This window comes from Dasypus novemcinctus, chromosome 17 (assembly GCF_030445035.2).
Source record: "Dasypus novemcinctus isolate mDasNov1 chromosome 17, mDasNov1.1.hap2, whole genome shotgun sequence".
NCBI classification, from domain to species: domain Eukaryota; kingdom Metazoa; phylum Chordata; class Mammalia; order Cingulata; family Dasypodidae; genus Dasypus; species Dasypus novemcinctus.
Window position 1 is genome coordinate 53,311,579 of NC_080689.1, and position 25,348 is coordinate 53,336,926.

General features: G+C 37.8%; 1 protein-coding gene across 2 annotated transcripts in view; it reads right to left on the reverse strand.

Moving 5' to 3' along the window:
• Positions 1-23,333, reverse strand: part of PELI1 (pellino E3 ubiquitin protein ligase 1) — a 61,228-nt gene extending 37,895 nt beyond the window's left edge. Inside the window, exon 1 of one of the 2 annotated variants that reach the window (XM_058278672.2) lies at positions 22,945-23,333. The gene's annotated coding sequence lies outside the window, so the exon portion shown is untranslated. The remainder of the gene's footprint in view (positions 1-22,944) is intronic. The other variant, XM_058278673.2, reaches the window with a different exon arrangement.
• Between the last annotated feature and the right edge of the window lie 2,015 nt (positions 23,334-25,348).

A 25,348-nucleotide genomic window follows, 5' to 3' on the forward strand; every position in this document is an offset into this window, starting at 1 on the left:
CGTGGGAAGCAGGCGCTCAATCACTGAGCTACATCCACTCCCCAATGAGAGCTGGTTTTATCGTTTGTTTGCTTGTTTTTAGGAAGTACTGGGGATCGAACCTGGGACCTACATATGGGAAGCAGGCATTCAACCACTTGAGCTACTTCTGCTCCCCACTGGAGTTTCAGTGTAGAGTATATAATAGTATATTTAAAACTTCTACACATATTTTTAATTTTCATACATCTTACAACTCTCAACTGGTTCTTTATTAATATTTTCACACATTAACACTTTTTTGAGTGTGAGCTATGTATCTCTTAAAAATAAATAAAAAATATATTTAAAAAGTAAAACACTGAGTTCTAAATAAGTTAACAGGATTATTTTTAATAAACAGAAATACAAAAAAGATTTTAATTAACATGTTCTTTTTCTTTGAAGACCCTGACACGGAAATAAAGTTACTGATATTTGGATCCCCAAGCTTGGTGGATTTTTTTTTTTAACCTTTAACTACAGAGTATTTGGTCTACTTTCATCACTATGTTTACTGAGCCAATTATCACGAGGACAAATAGCAAAGCTTCCCATTCATTCCAGTTAAATCAATTAGGTTATTCACATATTTATTGAACACTTTCCAAAAGTCCCTTCTTTTTCAAAAATAAAGGTTTATTTTGTTTTGAAGTCAGGGCTCTCAAATTCACTGTATTATTTTGCACCTCTTGCATCTCACTTGCCTTCAACATCGTGGGGGTGAAGAAAGAGGCCAGATAAAGTACAAAATGTGAAGTCAAGGGAAATTTTCAGACAGAGATAAACTGTAAAAATCACTTAAACGTAATGTCAGAACAATCTTTTATAGAAAAGCATAAATGTAGGCATTTTAATATACTCTGGCATTTCATTAAAAAATATTAGGCTCAGAATACCATGAATTCAGAGAAATTATTTGTTTAAACTAATTTGGGGTCTTTTTCATACAACTCAATAAACTGCAATTAGAACCACAAATAGGCTTTGTCTAACTGCTTTTCTTAAAACCTTTTTAAAAAGAAGACTATTTAAAGATTTAAATTCTTAATGACTTATCAAATATATTGGTTCCCTTTTTTGTGATTAAGAAAATGTCTTCAGGAAATATTTTGATTGGAAAAATTTATGAATTTTCCAAGATAACTCATTTAAAGTCACAATGTATTTGGAAACCTACTTTAAATGAACCACCCTGTATTTGTAAAATACACTAAAACCTATATGAAAACCAAACAAATACATTGCTGATTCTAGAAGATGTAAAATACACAGTCTACAATTGCTGGTACACATTGCTGATCTACACAGTCAAAGGAATTTCTTTAATGACTCCAATGTTCAACGATTAAACTAGCGCCTTCTATAGGTAATGTGTGCACTAAGTTTTCAAGCAAATCACTGAATACCTCATGATGGAAACAATGAAATTTCTTTTAGAAATGATTCTCACAATCTTCCCAACTTTTTTCTGAATTTAAACTTTCTCTCTATATCACATATAACACATTTTAAAAAGTAAACTTAATTTACATAATAAAAGCTCAGTAAACATTATTTTATGTTATCATTATTCACCAACAACAAAAAAATCCTTCTAATGCTTAAGAGCTATTTGAAATACCTTTTCCAATCAGGAAGTCTTTCCTTATCCCGCAACCGCCCCAACTGTATATAATCTTTTTGGGCTCCTAAAGTTTATCTGCAATTCTTTTATGCACTTATATCCAGTGTTGAGTTATATATGACCCTGTGCTTTCTTCCACTAAAGCTGAAAAGGGAGAAACTGTCTTGCTTATATTGCAGCAAGTAATACTGATGGTATAAAGGTGAAGTTGTTAAGTAAATGTTAAATTAGATCTCATGGTATTTTTGTTTTAATTTGGTGGAAAAACATTAAAAAAACATTTCTATGGTGTCAAATTTGAAAGAAAAAAAAATTTCCTAAAGATTAGAATGTTAAAGCCTTTTGGAAATGAATGTACTTATTTATACACATATTAAGATAATGAGAAATAGGAGGAGCTATCTAAATGATTACAGAGACAGAAATTTATCATTTTCTACTTCATTTCATAATACAGTGGTTATCTTATTTTCCTTTTCAATAAGAAGCCAGTTTTCATTTCCAGACAAAAATCAGTCACAGAAGTCAACAAGTAAAGTCTTTGTTATTGCCCTTCATCACCCCTACTCCATCTCTCCCCAAGGCCTTGTATGTCTAACAGAGAACCTTAGAGGTCACAGTTCTTTATAAATTTGTCCGAAAGTCCTGGCTACTTAAGGAATTATGAAACGTGTTACCCTAGAAAAAATATGCTAATCTAGTTATAAAGGCACTACCCTAAACCACAAGAGCTAGCTATCATCAAATTTGATTACTATACCTAATTGGAATATTAACAGTATGGTATTTCTTAAAGTAGTAGCAAATGTTAAATTTTTATACATTCTCATTGATATTCTGCTTTCTCATTGATATACTGCTTTCAAAAAGAAATTTGGAAGTGAATTCATATAAACCCCAAATTAGAACTAAATACAAAAACCAGAAAAAAAAACAACAAAAGCCTGTCTTTACTAACTGAATATTAATCCATAAAATGGAGAGATGTATTCACCAAGTGCAATGAATGTCTCATGATGATGGAGGAGGTTGTTGTTATGGGGGGAGAAGGGTGGGGGGAAATGGGAACCTCATATTTTTTTAATGTAACATTAAAAAAATAAAGACAAAAAAAAAAGGAAGATGTCAAATGTTAATGATATCTATTTTCTGCTGCCCAGAAAACATTCACTATTCCTTTGGTAAAAGAACATTTTCATTTTCCTTTTGGAGGAAAGAGCTCTACAGTCCACGTGTATCTGGTGGGGTTGACTCTACGCTCAACCTCAATGGCTGGGCATGTGGCTCAGTCCGGGACAATCAGAGCTTCACAATGGGAGTGGGACACAATAGAAGTGGGAATACGACCAAATCAGAGTCAATGAAATATAGTGAGGAAAAAAGACAGTCACTCCTTCTGGCTGAACATGATCCTGTGAGGACTTGAGTTGAAGAGGCTGAAACTATGTTTTGCTCATACAGGCCTGGAGAACAAAGCCAATACCAAGGAAACTATGCTAGGAAACACATAGGAACTGAGCCCTGATAACATTAGTTGAGCCTGGGGTCAAGTCAGGTTAAAGCCGCATCTAATCCTGGACCAGTTATACAAATGGTAATGTTTTTTCACGTAAAGTAGTTTGAGTTGTTTTCAACAGTCTTAATATATCTACAAACTATTGAAAATGTGTTTGCCCAAAAGTAAATCCAATAAGTCATATAATTTAGTTCCAAAAACAAGATAAAAACAAGACTCTTTTTCATAGATGATTCCGGTTTTTATAAATTTGTCCTTCCCTCTCCCCCATTTCAGAGACTTTATATCTTGTGACTTTATATTGTGTTAATACAAAGGAAAATTTTTGTCACAAAGGAATAAAAAGGCCACAATGGAAAAACAGAAGGTAACAAGTAATTGGGAGAGGGGGGAAATCAGCTACAGAAGCTTTAAATAGTATCCAGATGTGCTTTTTACTAGAAGCCTAAATGAGTGTTGGGGTGAGACTGACGCTTATAAAATTAAGCATATTCAGCTACATACAGAAACTAATACAAAGACGTCAAAACAGGAGAACCAAAATTCCTATTCAAAAAACAGCTGATCAAATTAAAATTCATAGGAAAACTCCATGGGAAATTGAAATATATTGGACTTTTTAAAAACAGGCAAATCACTATATAATTTCGAAAGAGATAACAGTTAATCATACTCATAAAAAAATTTTTTTTCAAGCACACTATGTGCATAGGTGATGTTATTAAGTCCACAAGACATTCTGAAGACACTCAGTAGAAGACTTAACAGCACTAAGTAAATCGCAACTACTAAAGTCGCTATAAGAGTAACAACAGAAAACTAGTACTTCCCATACTTTCTAGGGATTTTGGTGACAAGTGCTAATAGGAAAGGGTGAAAAAAATGCACAGAGAATAAGAAAGAATTAAGACGTATATCCTTATGGTTCTCCAATCATATTGAAGTGAGCTTTTATCTGCATAATTTAGATCTTTGTACTGATACCATGAATAAAAGAATATTTTAAGCACCATGTGTGAGCACTGGGATGAATTACACTTATAATCATATTGAGACCATTAATATGGATTGTATGCAAGAAGATGAGACAAATTATTACTACCTGAGATGAAGTAAAATACAGTGGTTAAGGGAGTTCTACAGCCAGACCGTCTAGGTCTGAATCCTGGCACCATTATTTAAGAGCCAACTTCACTGAATCTTAGTTTCCTCATCTTTAAACTTAAAATAATAATAAACAATGACAGCAATAATTAACACATATATAGTGATTATCATAAATGTCAGGCAACTTTCAAAGAGCTCTACATATTCTTTAAATCCTAATAATGTTCTTAGGAGATAAATATTTTTTACTATACTATATGATACAATACTATTACTATATTACACTACACATTTAATTTTAGATGAGGAATCTGAGGCCCAGATCAGCTTAGCAAATTGCCCGAGATCACACAGCTAATAAGCAATAGGGCAGGCATCTGCGATTGGAACCTGAGCAGTCTTGGTTAAGAGTCTATACTTTTAATCATTACACTCTTTTACCTCTTGATAATGTAATATTACCTACCTCATAGTGTTACAAGAATTAAACAACATATCTAGCACATAGTAATAAGCTCAATAAAGGTTTAGTGTTGTCAGAATTCTTCTGATAGTCAATTTCTATTTACCTGAATATTTATATTAAAATTATTTAGAAATGATCACTACAGCATGGAAACTATTTTCCTATAGAGTTTTTTTTTTTTTTTAAAAAGAACTAAATTGGAATATACACACTTTCCAATTTTAAAACTTACTACAAAGTGACAGTGGTTAAATGGTTTGGTACTGGCACAAGGACAGACTTTTAGGCCAATGGAATTTAACTGAGAATTCTGAAATACCCTCATTATCTATGGCCAACTGAATTTTGACAAGCCCACTCAACTGGGAAAGAACAGTCTCTTCAAAAAATGGTGCTGGGAAAACTGGATATCATATGCAAAAGAATGAAGGTAGACCCCTACCTCACACCATACACAAAAATTAACTCAAAATGGATTAAAGATCTAAATATAAGAACCATGACTATAAAATTCCTAGAAGGAAATGTAGAGGAACACCTTCTGAATCTTTTATTAGGCAATGGTTTCTTAGACTTTATACCCAAAGCACACAACAAAAGAAAAAAAAATAGATAAATGGGACTTCATCAAAATTAAAAGCTTTTGTGCATCATAAAAGCAAAAAGACAACCTAAAGAATGGGAGAAAATATTTAGAAACCACATACTTGATAAAGGTTTAATATCCAGAATTTATAAAGAAATCCTACAACTCAAGAAACAAAAGACAAACAGCCCAATTTAAAAATAGACAAAAACTCGAATAGACATTTCTCCAAAGAAGATAAACAAATGGCCAAAAACCACATGAAAAGATGCTCAACATCACTGGCCATGAAGGAACTACAAATTAAAAATCAAAAACTACAAAATGAGGGAAGTGGCTGTGGCTCAACTGATCGAGCATCTGTCTACCATACAGAGGGTCCAGGGTTCGATACCCAGGGCCTCCCGATCCGTAAGCTGGCCCACGCACAGTGCTGCCGTGCCACACAGGGGTGTCCCCCGTGTAGGAGAGTGCCATGCACAAGGAGCGCGCCCCTCAAGGAAAGCTGCACCATGCAAAAAAAAAAACACAACCCACCCAAGAGTGGCGCCACACACACGGAGAGCTGACGCAAGATGACACAACAACAACAAAAAGTGACAGAGTTTCCCAGTGCTGCATCAGAAGAATGGAAGCGGACACAGAAGAACACACAGCGAATGGACAGAGAGAGCAGACAACAGGGGGAAAGGGGAGAGAAATAAATACAATAAATCTTTAAAACAAAAACAAAATAAAACAAAACAATGAATCACCATTTCACATCCCACTAGAATGGACAGAAAAAAAAAAAAGTAACAAGTGTTGGAGAGGATTATCATAAAGAAATAGGAACAACTGTTCATTATTGGTAGAAATACATAATGTGGTAACTGCCATAGAAAATAGTTTGATAGTTCCCCAGAAAGTTAAGTATAGAATTACCATATGATCTGGCATGCTCACTTCTAGTATATACCCCAAATAATTGAAAGCAGGCATCAAACAGATATTTACACACTGACATTGATAGCGATATTATTCACAATTGCCAAAAGTTGGAAGCAACCCAAGTGTTCATCAACCGGTAAATCTATAACCTCTCTAATAAAAACAAAGAAGTATTTTTTGGGCTAATGTTGGAAATCAACTTTTAATTAAGAATAATAAATCATTCTTCATAAACTTCTGCAGTCTGGTACTCTTGAGGTTACCATAAGTTGGACCTGGGCAAGGGAGTTTGGGGTATCTTTAATACAATAACAGAGTCAGACACAATCAATATGAGTCTAAAGCTTGAAGGAGAGACCTGGGCTAGAAATATAAACCTAGAAATCTTCAGCATTCAGATGTAATTTCCTAGGAAAAGAGTATATAGAGTAAGGAGAGAAGAAAGCCTAAGACAAAGTCTTGAGAAATTCAAACATTTAAGAACCCAAACGAGCAGCAGCAACTCATTAGGAAGAAAGAAAAATGACTGTCACCAAGGTGTTGTTGTAAGGTATGTGGTGTCCTGAAAGTGAAAAAGTGTTTCAAAAAGGAGTAAGTGGGGGAGTGGATGTGGCTCAAGCAGACGGGCGCCTGCCTCACACACGGGAAATCCCGGGTTTGGTTTACAGTGCCTCCTAAAAAAGACGAGCAAGACAACAAGCTGACATGAAAGGCTGGCACAGAGAGCTGACGCAACAAGCTGACACAATGAGATGATGCAACAAGGAAACAAATGAGAGACACAACAAGCAGGGGAGCAGATGTGGCTCAAGTGATTGGGTACCTCCCTCCCACATGGGAAGTCCCAGGTTCGGTTCCCAGTGCCTCCTGAAAAAAGAAAATAAAAGAAAGACAAATAGACACAGAGAATAAACAATGAACAGACAGAGAGAGTGGGCAGCAAGCACAAACAATGGTGGGGATATAAATAAGCAAACAAACAAATAAATAAATGAAGGTTAAAGAAAAGCAGTCAATTGAGTGAAATGCTGCTGAGAGGTCAGGTAAGATGAAGACTGAAAAAAAGGTCCACTGGATTTAACAATATAGAGATAATTAGTGACCTAGCAAGAGCTATTTTAAAGGTATAACAGGATTTTATTATTTGATTTCGAGCATAACTACATATCTTTTTATTTAGAATAGCAAGCAAGCATTTGAGATATGTTGATAGTGATATTAGATATCCCTTTTCCCTAACTCCAGTTCCCATTAATGCCCATCTATCAAGGGTATTATTGGGAGGGATTCTACAATGAGCTCATCTAATGGAATTTTCCTGATTGCAAGTTAAGCTTCATATCAGGAATTTAGGAAAACAAGGTCCCTGCCCTCAAGAAACTTATGTAAGACAATTTACTGTCAATATAATGTGGTAAAAGTAGTGATAGATATGTCTGGGGCCCATGAAAGGAAAGAACACTCATCTCAGTTCAGGGGTTGGGTTGGCTGCTTTGATAAAAACAATATTCATTTATCCAGTTTCTGAGCAGCTCCTATGTGTCCTATATACTAGATCCTGGGAACACAAAGACAAGCTTAAGACATCTGCAACCACGTAGTTTACAGTTTAGTGAAAGGTCAAAACAAGGTGACAGTGCTGTAACAGAGGTATTAACCAAATGTTAGGGGAGTACAGAAGACTGAGATCCTAACTGTGGAGAAGTTTATGAAGTGATATTCATGATGGGTTTTGAAGGACAAAAAAGCCTCAGTCAAAGAAGTTTATTCCAAGGCACAGGCAATAGCATATGTAAAGGCCCAAAACTGTTTTGAGAATGGTAAGAATCTCAGTATGACTTAAGCACAGTATATGAAGGATAATGGAGGAGGAAGAAGCTAGAAAAGTAGGTGAGGGCCAACTATTTAAGGGCTTTGTAAACTAAGAAAATGTTTGGAACAGGGCTCATAGAAAATGGGGAAACCAGAGCAAGGGACTGACATAACTACATTTATTTTTCATTTTCTCAAACTTTATAAACTAAACTCATAATTCCATCCCTTGCCCTAACCTGTCCTATCCCTAGTCTTTCCTTTTTCAGTTAATGGCACCACTATCAATCCAGCAGGTGCTCATACTAGAAACCTGGAAGTACTCTTAAGACCTCCTTCTCCCTCACCTTCCATATCCTGTCTGTCCCTTAGTGTGCCTTGTCATTTCATCTCTAAGACATACTCCATTCTTTCCCACCTCTGGGTCTTTGCTCATGCTGTACTGTCAGCCTAGAAATACTATTTCTGCTCTTTTACCTAGCTGGTGCCTTCCCATTCTTAAAAGAGACTTTTCTCAAAAAGCCCTTTCTGATCACTCAATATGACACAGGTCCCTTCTGTTAATCTCACAGTACCTTATTCTGATCCTTCATGGTATTTATCACAGTAGTATATTATACATGGTATATATGATAATTGTATATTGTTTTTAAATATCTCCCTCACTCCCTAGTCTGTAAGTTTCACTAGACTGTCTCATTTTGTTCTCTCACTCTATATATACGCAGTGCCTGCATAGTTCCTTATACATAGTAGGCATTTAAGAAATACTGGTTTAAATCAAGTTTTTAGGAAAATAACTTAAAAAGTGGTATGAATGAGGTGTGAGGAGGTAGAGGAATATGAGAAGACTAGAACCAGAGAGATCAGATAAAAACAGCCCAGATGAAAAAGGATGAAGAGCCAACCTAAGATGGAAGCAGAGGGGACAGAGCAAAAAACACAGTACTTGAGAAATCAAGGCAGAAATGACAGGTTCCAAACTTGGGCACATAGATAGTAAAACATTAACGAAGTTCTTGGCTAGAGATGAGATAGATCTTCCTTCTCTTCCTTCTCTTTTTTCTCCTTCTACCACCAAAAGTTAGGAAACAATAAGCATAATAAAAATAGCTTTTAAATTACTTTATGCTTGACACGGTGCGGAGGGGTGCGGAGGACTTACATACTATCTCTGTTCCATTCATCAACCTTACTAGGAGGGTATTCAGAACCTTGAGAGGTCAAATAAATTGAGTCAACTATCCAAGGAAAACAGAGCTGCTAATCTATGGGGGTGTGTGTGCATGGGGGGGGGCAACAAACGACGATTTTAATCCAGTTTTCTTCAAATTAAACCCCCTTTTTATTATACCACCTTACTGGAATAACCACCTATGAGGTTTGTTCTCTTAAGGGAAAAATGGAAAACTTGATATATCAGACTGCCAGAATGAGTCTAAGAACACAAGGCCTCAATAAGATGAAAGAATAAGTTTAATGGTGATATGGAAGAGTTGGAGAGAAAGAAGTGGAGTCCTCCAAGTCAAAAGGAATCTTGGAAATTACCTTTTATACTTAAAATCTGGTCCACAGCACAGTACCAGCATCAAGTGAGAGCTTATATTTAAAATGCAGAGTCTCAAGCCCCACCCAGCCCTTCTAAATCAGAATGTGCACTTTAACATGGTTCCCAAGTAATTCACATGACACACTAAAATTTGACAAGCAGCAGTCTGATACCATTATATAGATGAAGACACTAAGCAGGTTAAAAAATAGTTTGCAGAGGTAGAACTCGAGTTGCTTGTCTCCAGTGCTTCATTACACGCTCTTCTAAAAGAAATAACAGCACTTTAAACTTCACTAATCTGAGGTTTTTGCCATGGAACATTTAGGACTATAAAGGAGGGAAAATTATATATATATATATATCTCATCAGCTGATTTAAGAAAGGGTAAAGATATGACAGGCATTTTCCTTTACTAAAATATTTTCTGGACAATAAAGCCCTCTGGGATTGAATTCTCTAATGAAAGCTTCTTTTTAAAAAAAGATAAGTGAACAGAGAGTTCAAAGATTATTTAAAAACGTAAGGGTCATAAAATGAGCCAGGTCATGAAATGAGTTTATTAACGAAGTTATCACTAAGCGTTTTGATCTGTTTCCACTCCATTTGAATTTTAAGTGAACCCATGAATTTTCTTCAATGATTTTATTAATTTTATTTACAAATACACCATATCCAAATATATACTCCCCAAACATTTGTTTTTAATGTCACTACATGAAATTGATACGTTATCCCTGACTTCAAAGAACTTTTTAATTCATATAGTAAGTTTCAACCTTGAATGCTTCATGTTAAGAGACTGAAGGAGACTTGCTATAGGCATATTATTTAAAGTCATGAAATTCTGGTACTGGAAGATACCTTAGAAGGCTATAGAGATTTCATCTAAAATGCTAACCATACAGTTGCTGACAATGCTCTTTCAAAATGCTCTATCAAAAAGCAGTCTTGAGTGGAAAGAGATGTGACTCAACTGGTAAGAGTATCCACCTACTATAAAGGAGGTCTAGGATTCGAACCCAGGGAGTCCTGGTCCATGTAGTGAGCTGGCCCATGCATAGTGCTGCCACGCACAAGGAGTGCCATGCCACGCAGGGGTGTCCCTGGCATAGGGGAGCCCCACGCGCAAGGAGTGCACCCCGCACAGAGAGCAGCCCCAAGCAAAAAAAGCACAGCACGCCCAGGAGTGGTACTGCAGAGAGCTGACACAGCAAGATGACGCAACAAAAGGAGACACAGATTCCTGGTGCCACTGAGAATGCAGGTGGACACAGAAGAACACACAGCAAATGGACACAAGACAGCAGACAACAGGGGAGGAGAAATAAATAAATAAAAATAAATCTAAAAAAAAAAAAAAAAGTAGTCTTGGAAGAGGATGTGGCTCACGTGATTAAGTGCCTGCTTCCCAGGTGGGAGGCCCTGGGTTTGATTCCTGATGCCTCCTAAAAACAAAAAAAGGAAACAAATAAAAAAACAACTCGGGGGAGGTGAAGTGGCTCAGTGGCTGAGTATTGAGTGCTGGCTTCCCACATATGAGGTCCCAGGTTCAATCCCCAGCCCTGGTACCTAAAAAAATTAAAAAGGCAGTCTGAAGTTGCTTTGGAGTTAGCCATTAGCTATATCTGCCAAGAGTACTACTGAGGGATGGTGGCATAAGTGCTATGGAGTGGCTGACCTTGAAGAGATAAGGGAACTAAGGCAAAGAGAAGTTAAGTGAAATAAACAAGATCACATGGACCAGAACTCTAGGTTTTCTGACTTTTGGTATAGAGGTTTTTATCCTGTATGTTTCTCGTCTCAAATAAGTTTATTCAGTGAAAAATGTAAAATCTTTTTCATATAATAGACAATAAAAATCAAGCCAAATCTCAGAATTTAAAAGTCCTATAATAAATACATGTAAATATATTCAAAGATTTAAATGAAGCCCACTACCTCTGTTATATCATTGTAATCAATGAATGATTTCTGACTCAGATTGTTTTCTGACAATTTTACTTCATGGTGAGTTTTTCCATATGACAATTCTTCTTTAGAAGTGCCGTGATGACTCAGGGCACCTAGATGTTATGTAGAAGCTTTCAATTCAGGAGTGGGAGGAGAATCTGAGGGGGCCTACTGAATCATTAACAGCCTCGTTAGTTCTGAAACCTAGCAAATCATCTTTGGAAGCCATTTTAAAGACAGCTTTAAGAGGTAAGTTCTGGCTAAAGACTTAAATGATTGGTCTCTAAGAACTTAAATAAATTCAGGCACACCATTTCTAAAAGAGAGATGCAAAGAAAAAGCTTTGGCAAAAGATGATTTTCTTTTTGTTGAATAAGCGTATGTGATGAATTTTTAAAAATGTTTAGCATCACCAAAGTCAGAGATCTGTTCTATGATGGGCAGGTTAAGAGCCCACTTCCAAATGCATCATGGCTTCTCTGATGAACTGATAGGATCAGCTCAGAAACAGAATCACTCTTTTAAATGAAAATTACAGTAAAACAACAAGTAAATTTCAAAAGCTTTCAGGTACATGAAAGTCTGCCTAAAGAACTGTGGTTTTTAATTAAAAACAGCTACTACTGTGCAAAAGACACATATATACAACACATTTTATCATGAATAATAAACTGAACTAAATTTGGATTTTTGGTCCTTTGACGGTAAACTTAAGTATGAACTGAGAAACAATTTGAAGAAAAATCCATAATATTAACTACGGTCTAAAATTTCATGAAATCAGCTTTCCAGTACATGTAGTTTACTACATCTGGTGTAAACCCAGAGGAACATCAAGTACTGTTGTACTATCTGCCAAGAACCAGGAATACAGCACCAAGGTTTTAATGAACCAACAAAGCACTTCCAATTGTTTTTACATCTGGTTAAAAAAATGTAATTAAACTTAATTGTACCTTCAAGTGATTAAATCAACTGATATGCTGAGTACTTCAATGAGCAACTACCAGTTAGCAAAAAATCAGGACCAATTATGTCATAATTCATTCCTATGCAAGAAAGAAGTTATATACGTTCCTCACCACATTACTTATCTTTTTATCCTGTCTTATCAAAAGTGCAACAGAAGTCCAGGAACATTTTCCCCTTAAGGTTTGTTGTTTTTGATTAACTATTATTACAGTTATGATGAAGTCCCAGTTATATGACAATTTCTGAAAAGACAACAATGAACACCAAGTGCTGAAAATAGCTTTTGAAATTCTGGTAGGCTCTTAATTCTACTATCAAACTTCACTTGTTTAGGCATAAATTTTGGATAGAGGTAGGATGAATTCAGGAGTCTTTCAAATCAAGTAATTTATTACTGGTTCCTACATTATTCAGTTCAAAATAATCATCCTACAGGTCAAATAGTTATCTCTTACTGCCTAGTTGATAGAATATACCAGAAATCACATTAAAAAGGGCAAAGAAAGATAAAGAAAAGATAGTAGGTGTGGCAGTTTGAGAATATTTTAAATCCCAAAAAGAGAAAGATTATTTGTAAACTAAGCTACTCCTCTGGGTGTGATACCCTTTGATTGCATTAAATTCAGTTAAAAAGCTTTCATTGGATTACTTGGTAAGATAGCTTTAGGGCTTTTGATTGGACTATTTAAGGCCTGACTCAGGTTGAGTTTCCTCCCCCTTGCTGGATCTGATATAAATGAAAACACAGAGAGAGACTGACTCAGAAACAGGAAAAGGGAGCCAGCATATTTGATTCTGCAGTGTGAGAGAGAGGACTCCTTAAGCACAAAGCACCCAAGAGGCTGGGACTACAGAGCAGCTCAAGAGGAGATAATGAACCTGGAGGGAAAGGAGAGACTTAGGCAGAGATTGGTGGCCATCTTGCTTCACCACGTGGCAACACGCTAGGATCAATCAACAGTGGCTGACTTTGGTGAGAAAGCATCTCTGATGGTGCCTTGGTTTAGACTTTTCACAGCCTTGGAACTATAAGCTTTTACCCAAAATAAATCCTTTATAAAAATCACCCCATTTCTGGTACTTTGCATTGGCACCTCTTCGGAAAACTAAAACAGTAGATGAAGCACAAAAAGGAAATATAAGTAGAGCAGTTGTCATGAACGTATTACTTATTTAAAGCCATAATTCAGGGGTTCTTAAAAAGGGTTCTATGAGCTTGAACTGAAATTCAAAAAACCATTATTTGTGTGGTGATGTGTTGGTGCAGGTAGGGATATATTTATTAAATAATACAAAGTATAGGGTGGACTTAGTAAGGGGTCTGTGGTTTTCACCTAACTGGCAAATGGGTCCGTGAAACAAAAAAGGTTAAGAACTCCTGCCTTAATTCATTCCAAGATCACTTAATAAATATAAAAATGAAAAATGAAAAACACTGGAAAAGTAAAGGGCATGGAAAACGACTGTGGCTCAATCAGATGAGCTCCTACCATATGGAGGCCCTCCGTTTGTGTCCCGGGACCTCCTTGTGAAGGCAGGTTCGCCCGCAGGCTGCAGAGCACCCACCGGCCCGCAGACGCCGTGGAGCACCGTGGAGCACCGATTTAGCAAGGAGACACAACAAAAGAAGGAAGACAAGCGAGAATACAGAAGAGCCCGCAGCGAATGGACACAGAGAGAGCAGACAGCAAGCAAGTCACAAGGGGGGGAAGGGAAATAAAAATAAACAGACACAGAAAACACAGAAGTATAGCAAATGGACACAGAAAGCAGACAGCACTGCAAAAAGCCACAAAAGGGAGGGGGCAGTAAAGGGCATGACTAAAGCTAGTAATGAATAATAAAGAGATCTAGAGCCAGACTCATGAAGAGATTTGAAATGAGAGAAGCAGAGACATGGAATTATCAGTATCTTGCAATGCACAAGCTGAAAAGAATAAACTGGAACACCTATGCTGCAAAAATCAACAGAGATTAAGCAACAGACTGAACTTTCAAATAATTACTAATTATTGTTAATATTTATTATTACTATTAATTTCAAAATAATATGAGTTTTATCATGGTGTCTCTGTTCACTAGGCTGCCAAAAGCAGATACTATAAAATGAGTTCACGTTTAACAATGGGGATTTATTAGTTTATAAGCTTACAGATTTAGGGCTGAGAAAATGTCCAAATCAAGGCACTATCAGCTAAGACTGGCTGCCAGCAACCCTGGACTCCCCCGTTTCATGGCAAGGTACATGGCGGTATCTGCTTGTCTCACCCTTCTCTTCTGGGTTTTGTTGCTTTCCGCTTCTTGCTTCCCTGGCTTTCTTTCTGTATTCATCTTGTTTATAAAGGACTCCAGTAAGAGGATTAAGACCCCCCTGGGTCATGTCTTAACTGAAGTAACCTAATCAAAGGCCCTACTTACAATAGGCTTTCACCCATTAGCTTTAAGAACATGGTTTTCTGGGGTACACAGAGTTCCAAATCACCACACATGACCATAACATTTAAGTGAACATGAAATATAAGAGGTCCCTTTTGCAAGCAACTTCTTTTAAGCGGAAGCTATAATATTATTACCATTCTCTATTTATAAATTTGAGCCTTAACTCATTAGGTTATGGGTTCTTAAGTAGATTAGGTCACAGAAACTTAGGGAGAATACAGCCCTATTCTAGTATTACTTAAGTAGATCTTACATCATGGATACAAGAATTATGCAGAGTCATAATATGATTTTTTAAGAGTCCATTTTTTTCTTTCCTTCCTTCCCTTGCTCCCTCCCATTACCCTCTTTCTCTTCCTCCTCCATCATGAGTTATTTACTCCACAAAAATGGAAATGAAAGTCATATTCATAATCTCACCACCAATCAAATCAACAAACTGTAAACTATTTTTAAAATGAGCCACACTTCAGTATGGTCACCATCATAACAGAATTTCAAAGTCCTTTTTGAAAAACTACTGCCACTTTTATTTTATAGATGAACCAAAGATAGTTTGTTAAAGACTTTCTGATTTAATGGAAAGCCCAGGAATTAAACATGGGTTCTGTGCTCCATGCTAATGAGCTAGTCTTTATTTATTTATTTTTTTTTTTAAAAGATTTATTTATTTATTTAATTTCCCCCCTCCTCTGGTTGTCTGTTCTTGGTGTCTATTTGCTGCGTCTTGTTTCTTTGTCCGCTTCTGTTGTTGTCAGCGGCACGGGAAGTGTGGGCGGCGCCATTCCTGGGCAGGCTGCACTTTCTTTTCACGCTGGGCGGCTCTCCTTACAGGGCGCACTCCTTGCGCGTGGGGCTCCCGCACGCGGGGGACACCCTTGCATGGCACGGCACTCCTTGCGCGCATCAGCACCGCGCATGGCCAGCTCCACACGGGTCAAGGAGGCCGGGGGTTTGAACCGCGGACCTCCCATGTGGTAGACGGACGCCCTAACCACTGGGCCAAAGTCCGTTTCCCATGAGCTAGTCTTTAAAACAAGTAGTCTGGCTTAGCAGCTCATCCTGATAGTATGTGCAGTATTTGAAAAAAAAAGGTGTGGCTATATCTATACCAAAGGGTAAAGACTGAGTGGACTGAAGAACTAGATTCTAAACAATTTATAGAAAAAGTTTAAAATAGGAAGCTCAAAGTATCCCTTATAAAGTTATATACTTACATTCTTAGTCATCACTATGCAATTTACAAATTAAAGTTCACAAACTCTACTTAATCTCATTAACTTCTACATATCATTAGTTAACAATACAAATGAAAACACTGTATGCCCAATTACATATAATTAAATAAAAGAATGGTTTTCTTTATTCAATGGTATCGGTAAAGAAAAATCATTGAAACAAGTCCGGTTTTCAGGCTGGAAAATTTATTTCTATAAAGAATTAGTGTACTAATCATATCAAAACTAGTTATCTCTACATGTATATTGTTTAAAAGTAGAAGATTAAAAAAATGAAAAGATCCATATTTATGTGGTTTTGTGGCTTTCAAACATTTGGATAAAAACCAACTTTTCTACAGTTTTAATAATAAAGGTAACATTTCTTTATGGGAAATATGCATGTTATGGATACCACCAAACTGAGAAATAAAGCATAAATACAAGGAGAATACTTGAGAGCCAGATTCATCTCTAATACTAAACATGTTACAGCCTTTCAGTTCACTAAATGCATGCTGCAGCATAAGAAATTATACAATTTCAATAAAATATAAATACCATATCTTCTGTCTTGAATGCATGATATAAATGAAACTTATTTACAATGACTGTTTTGAGTACTTAAGTACTAAGAAATATACAAGGTTTTGTACTGGTTAACCAAATGTGTGCAATCTCTTCTATATAACTCACTCTGAGGGGTTATACCATTATTCCAAATGATGCTACAATTGCCCAGAACATTATTAAAACTCCTCTTTAGTCCATGGGTGGATGTGATTTTTAGAAACATTAACTGTCTTCTCAGAGTGAATCTGAAGTTCAGAAAGAGACTTAAGTTATTATTTTTGTCAAAATCCTTTGAGTCATATCTGATAAATAAAATGAGTTATCATATGGCTATTACCTCCTAATCCCTTAAAAACAAGGAGCAAATATAAAGTAATAAGCTATTTTCATATGTGGTTCTTTTTTTTTTTTTTTAAAGACTTTTTTTATTTATTTCTCTCCCCCTCCTCCCCGCCCAGTTGTCTGCTCTCTGTATCCATTCGCTGCAAGTTCTTCTGTGACCACTTCTATCCTTATGAGCGGCATCCAGAATCGTGTTTCTTTTTGTTGCGTCATCTTGCTGTGTTAGCTCTCCGTGTGCGTGGTGCCATTCTTGGGCAGGCTGCACTTTCTTTTGGGCTGGGTGGCTCTCCTTACGGAGCGCACTCCTTGCGCATAGGGCTCCCCTACACGGGGGACACCCCTGCATGGCAGGGCACTCCTTGCACGCATCAGCACTGCACAGGGTCAGCTCCACACAGGTCAACCAGGCCTGGGGTTTGAACCGCGGACCTCCCATGTGGTAGGCAGACTCCCTATCCATTGGGCCAAGTCTGCTCTCCTGTGTGTGGTTCTTAATTGGCTTAGAAGGCAAGTAAAAAGAAAAAGTTCCAAAAATATTTTGAGTAATGATACTGTTGTTAGAATAAGTTATAACTTCCAGGGTGACTACTCGAAAGTAGAACACTTATTTTAGATAAGTGTATAAAATAAATAAATAAGTGTATAAAATTAAAGCAAGGATAGACAACAAGGCCCTACAGTATCTGGTCTTCCCTACCCTTCCTTCACTTTTCTGACTTTATCCCCTCTACTCTTCCTCACTTACTCTAATTCAGCTACCTTAGTCTCCTTGTAGTTTTGCATTCTAGGCATGTTCCCACCTCAGGCCCACTGTACTTGCTGTTCCCTCTGCCTGGAATATTTTACTCCGATATTACCTGCAATGTTTGCTCCCTCAAACTCCTTCAGGTATTTACTCAAACATCTAATGCCATCTCTATCAGGTCTTTTATTACTACCCTTTAAAACTGTATTTTCCCCCTACCCCATACCCACATCAAACATATTCCCTCTTCCCCCCTTTATTTTTCTGTGTGTGTGTGTAAAACTGTTTATTATGGAAAACCTCAAACACACACAAAAGCAGAGAGAATATAGTGTAGCGATTTTTTTCTATATGGCCAGTCTTATTTATCTATACTCCTCTACCCTCCAAATTCTTTTAAAATAAAAATCCAGATATCGTATTGTATCATTTTAATTCATAAATATTTCATTATATATCCCTAAAAGGTAAGAACTCTTCTAAAAACCCACCTCAAAAAAAAGTACAATTTCTTTTCATGAAACATCCAAAGTCTGAATTTCCCCAATTTTCTCATAAATATCTTCTTACAGTTAGTTTGCTCAAATCCAATCTAATTAGGGTCTATACTATGCATTTGGTTGATACACTTGTTAAATCTCTTTTAATCTTATCTCTTCCCTCCTATTCTTACTATTTCTTACTGGAACAAACCAGGTTATTTGCCATTAACACATGAAATATTTCACTTATTTTGTTTATTGTCGGTGTTTTGTTTTTGAATGCAAGCACCATGAAGGCAGAAATTTCAGTCTGTATGATATTAGCACCTAGACCAGTACCTGATATGTACAAGGTACTAAATACGGAATGAACATTTGGCACTATGCCAAAGGCCCACTGCCCACCCAACAACAAAAATGACTAATCACAGCACTCTTTCCCGCTGAGCCTGAACAAGGCCTCCCAGTTTTCTAAACATAGCACTCTAGGCTAAACAAATCAGATTTGGTACCTATGGTGCAATCTATTTGCTATCCCTGCTTTAGCCTCTGCCAAAACAAACAAACAAAAAACAAAATAGTGGACTTCTGTCTCCAAACATTACAATGCACCTTGTATGTTGAAATTTAGCATGATGAACTACTGACTGTATTTCTTGTCAAGTATGTTTAAACATCTCTTAGCTTATTTTAGACAATTAAGAGGAAAAGGCAAACTGTAACCAAGAAAATAATGAAAAAAGAATTGCAGAAGATTCTAGGAAACTGAGGGTGCTACATATATTTAGAATTAGCAATACCCCAAGAGATTTCTTTATAAAATTAAAATTACAATAAATTCTTTGACAAGGAAGTAAATTACATGAGTGTTGAATAAAAAAAAAATTTTTTAACTACATGAATGTTCAAGATTAAATGGGGAATGATGATAGATGTTTGGATTTTATAGGCACCAGCAACACACATTTTTCTGTAAATGGTATTCTGAGATTATTTAAAGAAGTGATACAAGGAACACTATGTAAAACTGTTCTCTGAATTGGAGTTTATTGTGGCAAAAAAGAATCTAAAACATCTTGCACAATAAAGAGCCTTAAAAACAGATCTTACTAGAATCAATTCAATTAATTTCTATTAAATTATCTAATGAAGCTCTTTTCTCTAAGTTTATTTCTGAAGGTTGCTATGCTAACTGAAAGGACCTAGTGAGATGTTCATGTTTAGATTACTTATTTCTTTTAAAAAGAAAAAAAAAAATCCATGATAGTTAACTCAAGAATTTTGTGCTTTCTCTTATTACTTGTAAATTCACTGAGCAACAACAACAAAAAATTATTTAGAACCTAGTAAGTGTACTGTGTTAGGCAATTATTTACAGCCTGTAGAAGGAAAAATATTCGAAGAAGTTTATCTATCAAGATAACATAAAGAAAACCTAGTGGCAGAACTTGAAATCATATTCAAATCTTTCAATGATCAGTATTTGTCTTGAGGCTCCCTCACATTAGTCTGGGAGTAGTTCTCTGGTAGAGGTCAACCTTAAAGAAAAACAATAGTAACTCCCACCATCACCACAAGTGTAAAAGAAAACAACCAAAAAAAACCTCTCCAAACCCAAATCCCTTGAAAGAATGACTTCTATGTACTTCTCCTCTGTGATATATTTAGAGGGGAATCTGGAAAAGATGGCTAGAAATCTATAAACAGAAAGTGCTAAAAGGAATTCACTGTTCATAGACAAACTAGAATTCTGTCCCTTATATATATAAATGCTGCCAAGAATCTTTAATTTTGTATTCTTCAAAAACATCATCAGATTTTCTGTGTTGATTTTCCTCCCTCTTTACTCTGACTCATATTTTCTATTATCTTTGATTAAAAGACATAAATGGAACTTTTGGAATAACATTTTTCAAAAAAAAAACACACAAAAACTCCTAGAACAATCTCAGTGCCATTATCTGTCACTGTGAAATTTTAATGTAGTACAGTTAAATGAACGTAATAAAATAATCCACATAAATCTTTTTGACTTAATACTAGATTAGGTCCAGATTGCTATGGCATGATAAGATGTATATATGTCTGAAAGATAGTTTTCAATTCTAAGTCTTTTGGCTTAAAATCTTTTATCAGCTACAGAAACTTCTGTCTGAAGTTTGTTCACAAAACAGAACTACTGTAGTCCTTATCTCCTGACTGCTGGACAACCACAGGAAAGTGTGCATTGAAAGGACAAACTCTTAATATAAAAGTAACAGTTTGATAACCTGAAAGGAAGCTGGAACAGTGAAATGGAAACATACTTAGGCTTCCCCTTGAAACCCACCTCAGTAGCATTCAACAGTACTAGGCCCACTTCCCCACCCAGTACTTGTCAGTCATTTAAGAGGTCACAGAGAAATTAGAAAACCTTTAAGGTCAGACTTCGCCAGGGGACTCCAGACTTCGCCTTTGGACTCCATGGACAGAGCAGAGACACTGTGTTAATACCTTCCTTAAAGTACAAATGCCTCCAGTAAATGTGGCTTGTAAATGCTATAGAAAAATTTCAACACAACCAACTGTAAGGTCACTTAATTGCCAATTTTAAAGGAAACATAGATCACCACCCCCTCCAAAAAACTGCTAAGGCACAATTTCAGTTCACTTTTTTCAAATCAATAAATACCATTACTATTATATTACAGTATTTCTACCTTTCTGATAAAAACATAGGTGACATTTGCTATAAATGTATTAGATGAGGCATTATAATCACTTCCTACATGCAACTTTCCACACAAATTTAACCGTTTTCATTTCCGACTGTTTTAAACTCATGATCTCTTTTAACATACAAGAGAAAGGGAACAAGTTAGAGACTTGGGGGAAAAAATATCAAAATAACAAATGTCTTCCTTTCATTTTCTGATGCAACCACCAAAATCTGAAATCTGGGGGCAACTATGCAATACAAAATTAATTTCAAGAAGAATTTAGGATAAATGAAAAAGTACTATTACTAAAGTTCTGGTCATTATTCATCTCAGCAATAACTAGCTGAAATGATGGTTGATTCCTAGTTGTTATACCTTCTAGTTTTGTTGTTTCCAAAACAAATGAACTTGCCCTCGGAGTTAACTATTTTACTCCAGAAGAGTTGTTGGCATGAATAAAAAGCATAGAGTATTCATATGCTGTATGTGTACAGTAAGAACAATGTTTTGAAGGATGTAAATCTGATGACTCTGGGAAAACAGTTTCTCTGTATGCTATAAACAAAAAATTGTGAATTGAAACAAAACTGAAGAAAGTGAACCTTCTCCACAATTTAAAACTTTTTGAATTCACAATACTATGAAAAGTGAAAAAAAAACATTTCTCAATTATAGAACTAATACATATTCAATGGAGAAAAAGACAATACCAATTCTGAAACGAAAGATCGTCTGCTATGAAAATAAAAACAAAACATTTTGCAGATAAACAACAGCCTTTGAACCAAAATAAACAAGATAACCTTTTAATATACTTAAAACTTCAGTCTTTACCACAATCAGCACCTTATCCAGAACGAGTTCAATAGTATTCGTTGGCACACTATTTAATGACTAAACCATGGGAAGGTTGTTGGTGCTTTAAAATGAAGACATTTCCTTGTGTGAAGTGATTAAAACCTGTTAAGTGTACGTCTAAATATCTCTGCCTCCCGCATCATCACTCTTCTTGCCTCTTAAGAATCCTACACGTATAAAAATAAAAGCAGATGGTGAGATGAGTTTAAGATTTTCCACCTCTTAGCATTTTTCAAGAAGTCCTTTGAGGTTTTAAGATTCAAAACACTCAGTTAAAAAGAATTATTGTATGAACTACCTAACAATTAGCCAGGCTATTTTTAGACTTCTGCTAACCTGTAAGTAAAATGAGCATCTTTAACTTCTCCACGGGGCATTTGAGAACGAGTTATTACTCATAAATGTTTTCAGATCCTCAGACACCTCAGATGCGCGGTAGCAGACCAAGCGTATTCATCAATTAGCTCTTCCGGGCCTCAGTTTACCCACTTACGGAAACGGGCTTAGTAAGTTGTTTCATAGGGGCCCCGGAGATGTAATTAATTAGTGTTTAAAAAATGCTCTGAGATCCACAGATGAAAGAAGATGCGAGAGACGCGCAGAGATGATGACAGTCATCATAACAATAAAAAGAATGACTAACTTGGAAGCTGCGTTATGTAAGGGAGGAGAAAGAAGTTACCAGATTCGCCCAAACAAAAGAAAAACCCACCGCTCCCTTTGTTTCTCTTTTCCGCCACGCTGCCCTCAGGCAGCAGGAGAGCGCGGCCGGGGGCGCCGGGACTCTGACTCGGCCGCCGCGCGCCCCGCGCCCCGGCGGTGGGGGAGGGCGCGCCGGGCCGGCGGCTGACAAAGGCGCTTCCTCCTGCGAGAGCGCGGGATGGAGCCGCCGCAAACTCGGTTCCCAGCCGCCTCCCCGCGCAGAGGCGCGCGGCGGGCGGGAGAGCCGGCCCAAGCCGGGGGAAGCTGCCGAGGAAGTTGCGCGCCCGCCCTCCCCGCACTCCCCGCCGGCCCCTCCCGCGGCGCACCGTTCCCTCCACCGCCACACTCACCGGGCAATTGTTGGTGCTCTGAACCTCAGAGCGGCCCCCGAGACCCGGGGCGAGGGGGTGAAGTGTGTGGGTGTGGGTGTATGGAGCGCGAGGAGACCGCCCGGCGTGCCTCCACCGCCGCTTTCCTCGCCAGCCGGCCAAGCTCGGCGAGGGGAAGTTGACCAAGGAGCCGAGCGCTGAGGAGCCGCGGGCGGAGGGAGAAGCGCGAAGGCCGCTTTGTGGCGCGCTCCCGCAGGGCTCAAGGCAGATCCAGCCGCGCGGCAGGGATGGTGCTGCTGGTGGAGGCGGCGGCGGCGGCGGCGGCGCCCCCCGACGGTCCCCTCCGCCTCACACCGCCTCTGGGTCACTGACACACACTAGGAAGGAGGGGCGGGGACTAGTGGGAGGGCGGGGCCAGAAGGAGGGGACAGGGCAGGGCCACAGCGGGAGGCGGTGACGCGAACCGAGAAGGATCTTGGGAGTTGTAGTTCTCCGACTGAAGAAAAAAGGATGCGTTGTTGCCGACTGTTCCCGGCTCGCTCTGCACTGCGCATGCTCGGGGGAGAGGCTCGTGGCCCCCTCCCCGTTACCATGGTCACCGACACACTAAAGAAGAGAGCACGTTCAGCGCTGCGGTGGCCTGAACAACGCCGGTCTTGTATTATGGTACTGTTGGGGATCCCGCCCTTAGGCAGTCCATCCCACTTAGCTCCACCCCCAACTCGTAGCCTCACCACTCTAAGGTGTCCAGTGAAATCTAACTACCTCCAGGTATTTCGATTTTCCTGAAGCACAAATGTTCCTTTCCTGGGTTCTCTCAAGCAAACCCACTTTCTTAAATTCAGATTTCTTTACCGAAGATTTGTAGACATGCAGTTGCTTCCAGTAATTTGACATTAGGTTACAAAACTGTTAGGCATATCTCCACTCACAAAATCCCATAATTTCTTTAATTAGACACATTTAACTTTAAGGCCAGCAAAGGTGAAGTTCAGGGTTAAAATCGCTATATTTTACTTGATAGTGCAAAATAATCCCAATTGGTTCGTTTAGGCCTACAGTTTTTAAGAAATACGAATTTTCTAAAGTACCTATAAATTCAAAAGGTAAGTGGAAAGTTGAAAATTGACAACCATATTTATATTGACAAACTTTCATTTGGCAATAAGAGAAGTCTGAACCAATGTAGGAATATGTTGCTGGACTGGTCAGCTAAGTCTACATCCCTTACTGGACACCAAGGTCTGACTAGGTAGTAGAGTTCAGTACTGAAAGACAGGACACATTACTGGATCTCCAGAGGGCTAAGGGCAACCTGTCCCAAGCTCTTTTGTCTTCCTTCTCTACCTAAATCCCCTAAAGCCCCACACTCTGGAGGAAAAGAGCAATGCTTAGAAATCAGAAACACTCAACTGGGAAAAGTCAAGGTTTTCACATAGAGTCTCAAGATGTTTATGTCTGCAGATCACCTACTCACTCCTTTGAAAAACACTTATTGAGCCTCTACTATATTCCAGTCTCTTTGTTAGGCCCCAGAAATAGAGATATGAGAATATAAAAGAAATATTCCTTGGTTGCAAGGTTCTTACAGAATCAGTGTGATAAGCACTATAATAGGCAAGCTGACCAAGTGCTTTATATACAAAATTACCTCAGACTTGTCAAGTTCAGAAAATGCTTCAAAGAACATTTGGACTTGAGCATGACTGGAAATTAACGTATTTGTGTATTTTGGTAGGGAAGGAGGGGAGAGGGATGTGGATGAGAGCATTCCAAGCTGGGGGAGACACAAGTGCAAAGCTCCAAAGGCATGAGACCAGAGTATTTTGTTTCCACTAATAATTCAGCATTTCTGGTGGTAAAAATAGTGGGAGTTGGGGGAAATAACAAGAGGAGACACTGAAAAGGTAAGGGAGAGAGTACGGGTCATGAAGAATCTTGTACAATATGTTAAGGAATGTGGACTTTTTCCTGGAAGCAATGGAGAGGCACACGTGGGTTAAAAGCAGATGAAGGGGAGCAGATGTAACTTGAATGGTTGAGTGCCTGCTTCCTACATACAAAGTCCTGGGTTTAATCATTGTCCCTGGTACCTCAATAAAAAAAGGAGATGAAATTTGATAATAAGTGCATTTTAGAAAGGTCACTTTATGGAAAATGGCATGACTGTGACCTGTTATAGTATTAAAGGAAAAAAAAAGAGAGAGACCTGAACTAAGGTGCTGGCAGCCCCAAAAGACAGAACAGAGGGCAATCACACATTATTGGTTTTTGGGGATGGAGGATGGAGGACAAGTTATCAGCTATGATGCTTTTGGTTGAAAACAGCTGAAAACCCACTCTAACTAGCTTAGCTAATAAAGGAAATTTATTGACCCATTTAGCTAGAAAGTCCAATGAAAAGACAGCCTACAGGGCTGTGTGA